The sequence below is a fragment of the Triticum dicoccoides genome, chromosome 3B (assembly GCF_002162155.2).
Source record: "Triticum dicoccoides isolate Atlit2015 ecotype Zavitan chromosome 3B, WEW_v2.0, whole genome shotgun sequence".
Lineage (NCBI taxonomy): Eukaryota > Viridiplantae > Streptophyta > Magnoliopsida > Poales > Poaceae > Triticum > Triticum dicoccoides.
Window position 1 is genome coordinate 458,876,014 of NC_041385.1, and position 8,061 is coordinate 458,884,074.

The following is an 8,061-nucleotide window of genomic DNA, read 5'->3' on the forward strand; positions in this document are numbered from 1 at the left end:
CAGGAAAGTCATTTTCTCCTCATCTTCTACTACCATCTTGATCTGGTGATAGCCTGAGAAGGCATCTAGGAAGCACAACAGGTCACACTCGACCGTGGAGTTAACAATTTGATCGATGCGGGGGAGCGGGAACGGATCTTGGGGGCAGGCCTTGCTGAGGTTGGTGAAGTCGACGCACATGCGCTCCTTTCCTCCCTTCTTCGGCACAACAACAGGGTTGGCCAGCCATTCCGGATAGCGAACTTCGCGAATGACTCCCGCAGCTTCTAGCTTGTGGGTTTCCTGGACGATGAAGGCCTGCTTCTCGGTGGACTGCTGCCTTACTTTCTGCTTCACGGGGCGCACGTTGGGGCACACGTTCAGGTGATGCCCTGCCTTGGGACCCCTGCTAGCTGCTTGGGCTCCCATGCGAACACCTCCTTGTTCACGCGCAAGAATTTTATTAGGGCCTCCTCTTGCTCGGGGTCGAGATTGGCGCCTATGGTGAAGGTGGCGCCAGAGGATCCATCCTCATCGACTGGTACCTGCTTAGTCTCCACCTTGTCTTGGGTGAACAACTGCTTCTTCTTGGTTGGTGCAACCCCCTTGGCCTTGAGGGTGTCGGCGCCGGCGGGCTGCGCCACTTCGGCCGCCTTGAAGGCGAGCTTGAGCGCCTACAGAGCATCCTTTGTATCTCCAGCCATGGTGAGGACGCCACTGCTCCCGGGAATCTTCATGAGGTTGTAGGCCGGGTGAGTCGCTGCCATGAACTGGGCCAGGGCAGGGTAGCCGAGGATGGCGTTATACGGGAGGCCGATGGGGGCGATGTCAAAGTCGACCAGCTCCGTGCGGAAGTTGTCGTGGGTGCCAAAGGTCACCGGGAGGCGGATCAGTCCCAGGGAGCCGGTGGAACTAGCTCCGGCGCCCGAGAAGGACTTGCTGGGTCGGAGTCGCTCCAGGGGCTTGTGGAGGAGGCTGAAGGCCTGCACCGAGAGCATGTTTAGACCGGCACCGTCGTTGATGAGGGTCCTGGTGATGGCCACCTGGCAGATGGTGGGAGTGCACAGCATCGGGAGCGCACCCGAGCAGGCGGTGCTGGCAGGGTGATCGTCCAAGCTGAAGGTCAGGTCGGCCTTGGGTGCCACCCAACCCGGAGGAGCTTCGCGGTGCATGAGGGCGGCGCCGATACGGCAGACGAACGGCTTGACGTGGCGGCCCGAGGATGGGGCTTGCGAGCCGCCTAGGAGAGCTGCGACGACCGGGGGCGCCGGTGCAGCATAATGGGCGAGGAAGAGGTTGCGCGGCTCCTCCCAGGAGGCCACCTAAGCCGCTGGCATGTGGAGCAGCCACATGCGCAGGACGCCGGTGAGGGTCATGGGAAGCCAGTTTGCCATGACCCTATTGTCGACCGGCCTTGAGGACGGCCTCCTCATACGCCAGCAGGAAAGCTAGCGGATCTGCCGCGCCATCATAGCGCGGCAGCATGTCTGGCTTGAACTTGTTCGGCCACTGCACCTGTCGCAAGGCAGGGGCCAAGGCTCGGAGCCCCCTGGCCCCAGTGCCAGCGTCGGTAGCTGGAGCGGGCGGCGCATTGTCCGCCATGAGGGTGAAGCGCGATGTTGATGAAGAGCGGGTCGATGGAAGAGAGAGCTCCGGTGCACCCCTACCTGGCGCGCCAAATGTCGAATATCGGGTTCCGGCAAAACCCTTAAGGTTCGAACTCTGGTGTGTGCGCAAAGATCTTCCCCCTACCGATCCACGTCTCAACGCCTCATTGAGAATCTAAGCTAGACGATGAACAACACAAGGGACACAAGATTTATACCGGTTCAGGCCACCGTTGTGGTGTAATACCCTACTCCAGTGTGTGGTGTGGTGGATTGCCTTAGGGGCTGATGATGAACAGTACAGGGGAAGAACAGCCTCGCGAGAGGTGTTCTTGTGGTGGTGGTTTGCTTGAGAAGGATTTGATCCTCTCTCCCACGATCAGATGATCTCCACTGTGGTGGCTCTGCCTGTTTATAGAGGCCCTGGTCCTCTTCCCAAATATTGAGCGGGAAGGGTGCCGACAACGGCCATTCTGAAGGGGAACATCTAGTACAAGTTATCCTGACTAAAGTTGGTCTTCGGCTGCCAAAGGCACTGGCGATGACGCCGTCTTGGGCTCCACGGTGACCTCCGTCCTGCCGCTTCTGCTGGTCTTGGTCTTGTTGCACCGAAATGGTAATCTTTGCTTGATGCGTCGGTACTCCGCGCCTGTGCTTGCCCCCTTTGCACCAAAGAGGAAACAAGGACACTGCACAGGTCGGCGCCCGCCTGGTCTCGTTCGTCATGGCTTGCGTCACGAGCACCTCGCGAGGTACCCTTGCCTTGATCTCTCCGCCTCCTCGCGAGCCTGCCTGGTGAGGCCGTTCCTGAGGAAGCCTTTGGTCGTCCGCCCCGCGAGTCTTGGCCCCTCGCGAGGGTCTTGAGCTTGAGTTGGTGAAGATGGGCCATACTGAGCCATCACTTGATCCATGCTGCAGGCCGCAGGCAGGCAAGTCTGGGGACCCCCGTTCCCAGAACACCGACAGATGCGTCATATCATGAGCGTTTGTTGACTCTCTAAGGGAATCGATGTAGTAAACTATGTTCTTGTTTGTAACAATGAATACCAATATCCAGTGACGGTTACATATTAAGAAAGCCATGAACTTATAAATTATGTCCAAATCTGAAAGACAATCAGTGTATGCATGGTTGTTTACTTGACTCACCTTTCATGATATTGCCAGAGAAATGATTCTGCATGGGACGTGTTCTCGAAGATACGGGCGACTGTGTTAACAGCCCAGCCCCGTTCGTCCTTACCATGTAATGTTGTGCCATTTGCTAATGCATGATCTATGAAATACACACACTCCCTTTTTCTTCTCTGCACATTCAATCCCCTGAGAGGAATAAAATGCAGTTAGCTGTTTATCATTTACAGCCTTGTATGGAGAAGTTGATCAGAGTTTGTTAAGTACTTACAAAATCAGGCATCTAACAAGAGTGGCATCAAGCTCGTTGAAGTTAAAGAAGAGATGTAAGTCCTTGAAACTCACATCGAATGAACCAGCATCGTGTCCGAAATGATCTCTGTTGAAGTGGACTAGCAAACCATGAAGACCTGTTGACATTTGATCCATGAAATATTCATGTAACTTGCGGCAACTGGAGCTGCACTCATCAAAGTATTTGCCAACAAGAAATGGTTGGCCATGGACATAATTGCATACGTCAAGTACATATGCTTTACTTTTAGCAAGCACCAATTCTACTTTATCATCCATCTCGTTAGAAATAATATTACTCCCTGATTTGAACAACCTGCTGTTAATTTGGTTCTGGGCCATGAGTGCTTTAAGCAAGAGGCAATCGTTCTCTTTCTTCTTCACTTTCCCGCCGTGCTTCATCGCGGGTGTAGGCTTTTTGGCCACTTCCTTCTTGGTACTTGAAGCATTTCTGCCAGAACGTCTGATTGCCTACAAGGTAGACTGTCGAGCAGACGGTGAAGCTTTGACGGACTGCTTAGCAGATGGTTTATCTTTGCCGGACCGCTGAGCTGGCGGTGCTGCTGTGACGGACTGTTGGGCTGTAGGAGCAGAGGCATCGGACTGCTGACCATGCATTGAAGCTAAGTTTGGTTTCTGCGTAGTGGTGCCAACTTGTCGGTGTGCTGAGGAGGCCGTGCTAACGCGTTGGTTTGCTGAGCAGGAAGTGCTGACGCATTGGTATGCTGATCACGCGACTGTGGACCGAGGGACTGATGAGCAGTCGGTTCTGGACCTACAAACTGCTTAGCAGGCGGTTCCAAAGCATCAGACTACTTAGCTGTCTATTCCACTAGGTTGGTCTACTGAGCAAGTGCTGCAGCTGGGTCTCCCCCCACTGCTTCAGCGGCCGGCATCTGAACCGGTGGTGCGTCTTCAGCAGTTGTAGGCCTTGCCACTAGCTGCTTTGGGGCGGAGGATGACATGGCATGTATGCCACAAAGTCGGGCCGGCTGATCAAAGGTTGATGCATCAGTCGTCGGATTACGAGTATTAGGTTCTTTGGGGGAAGCACGCGAGAGCTGCTGTGGCAAGGAGAGCGTCACCGGTTGAGGGGTGACATTGGTTGCTCTTGGCGGGGCTTTAGGGATCTCATCGATGAACTCTATTTCCTTTTGTGGCCACTGGATGTGATGTAACAGTGTTTCTCCCAAGGTCCTTTGCTCAAGAAGGTCTCCTAGGACATTCTTGAGGGCAAATTCATTGAATCCAGGCTTTACTTCAGTCACGTACCACTTCACATAGCCTGACTTCAATTGCACATTGTCCAACAAGAGGCCCTCCTCCAAGAAGGGTGGGCAAACCCAGGCTGCTGCACATTTATTGTACCTTCATAATGTGTAAGCACGCCCTTCAGTCTGTCTTCCATTCCAAATAGATCAGATATAGCATCATCACGAGCAGCTACAGTCTCAATATCGTTGGGGTCAGCTGATGCACAACTACTCTTGTGCTGTGTTGTCACGCAATAAGCAGCATCCTCCATGCCCACCTCCCCTCCCATCTGCTGGTTATCTGTTAGTGTTACAGTCTTCCCAATCATCATTGACTGGTTAAGATCCTTTCAAACAGCCGGATACATTTCCTTCCTCAACCCTTCATACAATTCATTCTTCTTCATTCCACTCTTCGCTTTTTTCATGTTGAGCCTCTCTTCTTTGCTAAGTTTGAAAGCCCTCTTGTGTGGGACATTAACACCTATACCCTTTGCACGGCCAGGGGGATCTTTTGTTTCCAGAGCAATGGATAGAATGTCACATGGCCCTGAGTTCCTCTAGAACCTTCTAGGGATCTTGGAAGCCTCTACCATCACTTCATACAGTTTTTCGTCATGTGAGTTTTTAAAGTAATAAGTTCCGTCATCACGCCTCATTGCACGTGCCCGCAAGTAGTCTCTGGCGTGTTCGCCCCTGATTTCACTAAAGGCCGGTTCCCCACCCGCCTCTACTGCTTCTTTGTCCTCCTGGTCCCATATCGGTTTCATGTTGTAGTATCCTGCCACACCCAAACGGTGGGTGTGTGTGTTCTTCTTCTGAAGCTCCGATTGCTTGAAACTCTTCTCAGCAAACTCTTTAGTTGCCCTGACCCTTTTGAATTCTTCCCAATCTGCCTTTGTAATTTGGGGGTATGCAGGGATTGGGTCCTTGCCTTCACTCAAGTACTTCTTGTACAACACGTGCTTCCAGTTTCTCCAAGCATCCCTAGCCTTCTTAAGTGCAGCGTGTTCCACCTGCATTCTCCACTGCTCTGGAACATTGAAGTGATCCATGATCTCCCGGACTATCCGTCGCCGTGTTTCTGTGTCAGCCTTCCGAAACCCCGGCAGATTTATGTCGAGCCTTGCCCTGCCAACAAATCCACACACACTCCTGAACCTCATGCGTGCTTTATCTGGTCTAGTTGGAGCCCAAGACTTTATATCGATCTCAGTTACTTCATATATACCTTTAGGCTGCTGTGTGGGCCTACTTGGAGCGTACCTCTGTGTCCTGACCGGAAGGTAATTGCTGCAGCTCTATCTCGTTCAAGATTACTTGATCCCTCACCATCTTCTGAAGACATAGGGTTGTCAGAATCATATGAAGATACATCGCCTGAAGCATGAGTGTTGTCGCTGCTATTCGGCATCTATAGAGAACACATGCGAAACTCAGGAAAGGAGGATGAGCATAAAACTAACAGCTTGGTATCAAGCTTTCTAAACATGTCATGCAATAATTTAGAAAATGTACGGCTAATTTGTTAAGTTTATGTTACTCGAGCGCCCGCGATCTGTAAATCGGCAGTAACTTATTGGAACAAATACAGCTTATGTGTACTAGTTAGGAAGGTAGATAATTAACATGTATACGCTCTCTGTTATTTTATAGCCAATTTGGCAACATACGGAACGAAATAGGAACAGGGATTGCGAGGGAAGATGCCTCACCGTGATGGAGAGCAGTAACTAACAGGCTTCTTAATGCAAACTCGTCCGAACCACAGGAGAGGCAAGGATTACAGCATCGATATGCTTGAGGGTGGCTGGCGAGCAAACGAAGACGGCGAGGCACGGGCAGCCGCGTGTTGGGAACGGCAGTGGACGTAGGCTTGACACCGAAGGGCGGACACATGGCCGGGGTGAGCACGCCGGTGCTGGAGAGGGTTCTGATGTGGATCTGGGGGAGGGGGAGCTGGCGATGGAGATTGGGTGGACTAGTTGAGTGAAACGCGCGCGGGCCGTGGGGGGGTGCTGGCGGCCTAGGTGAAAAGGGTGCAAAATATCCCCGGTCGCCGCACGAAAAGGCCTATGCAAACAGTTGCCTCTAAGCTCTCGTGTGCACAAAGAGAAAAATTTCGTTTGAAATGAAGACGTACTGATTTTGAAATGAAGTGGTGAGTTCATCGTTTCGCCTCTAAATTTGTCCCACATTAAGCAATCACCATTATACCACGAGTTTGATTTGCTGGCGCATTTCAGGTCTCGTGTGCTATATGTCAGACATTTTTTGGTATTTACCGTGCATTTTGGCATATAAATCAATTCCTAGGCGGACTGCATTTCCTGTCGGATGGGATGAGGATTGCCGTTCGATCTGGGAGCATCTAACGGTGCAGATGTACGATCCATGGGGTTTGGGTTCTGTCCAATCAGAACGCACAACTCAGATCGCGCACGCAGCAAGGGGGGGCATCGGCCACGGTTCGGTAGGCACACGGCTTTCGTGAGTGAACCGTGTGCTATTTGAAAATATTTACATTAACTAATAGCGTAACCGGGTGGTGAAGGAGTCGGAGGAGGAGGAGGAACCGCATAAAAAATCACAATTGAAACTGCATCTGCTGTCGAAAGGGATGAGGATCACCGTTCGATCTGGGAGCATCCAATGGTGCAAACGTACGATCTGTGGGGTTTGGATTCTGGCCAATCAGAACGCACGGCTCTGATCGCGCGCGTGGCAGGGGGGGCATCGGCCACGGTTTAGTGGACACACGACTTTCATGAGTGAACTGTATGCTATTTGAAAACATTTACATTAACTAACAACATTTTTTTTGAATGAAAACATGAGTTCATCGTTTTGCCTCCAATTTTTTTCCCACGGTAAGAAATCACGATTGTACCCTATGTTTCGATTTTCTGGTACATTTTACCAGGCGCATGCCTCGTTAGCACTCTCAAACTTTGAATATATGCAAAAATAAAAGAGATCTCATTTAATTTCAAACTTTGACTACATATGTGTGCGTGTGTGTGTGCATGATATACTATACGACAGTCTCCACTATGAGTAGCCTAATTAATTAAGTATAGCCTAAATAAAACACCCACATGTAGTCGTAGTAGGGTTTTTGACTTTATATGCACTAAAATGCAAGAGGTAAGTGCAAAGAATGACTTAAACATAGCAGACGACCTAAATGGGCCGGAAAATCAAACCAAGGAGTATATCCGCGATTGTTTACCATGCTTTTTTTCTGAGGCGGAACGATGTAGAGTAAATGACGATTTGTAGTCGAAGTGTCGCGTCTCCTTTTTGGAAACTATGATTCTTCTTGTGAGATGCTCCAGTATGGAAGGTGCGAGCACCAAAACTTGTGCCAAACTTTACCAAAAAAATTCCCATGCGATCGTGAGGGGCATGCTACAGTGGCACACTGATTTTCATTGTTTTCGGGACTCTATATGCATTTCCTGAAATTAAAGTACCAACAAGGCCTACGCCTCTGGTCGCACGCTGCGGCCGAACTATTTGAAGTTTTTTCCCGTTTCTCACACAATGAATGAAAACTCGCAAAGCGACACCCAAATGATCTTGCACTAACACGCACGTGTATTTATGACTATATATATATATATATATATATATATATATATATATATATACTCTATGTATTATAATTATAGCGCATAGTATAATACATAGAGTATATATATATATATATATATATATATATAATATATATATATATATATATATAGTATCATAGATCATATTTATTGCCATGCATGACACAAATTTGCATC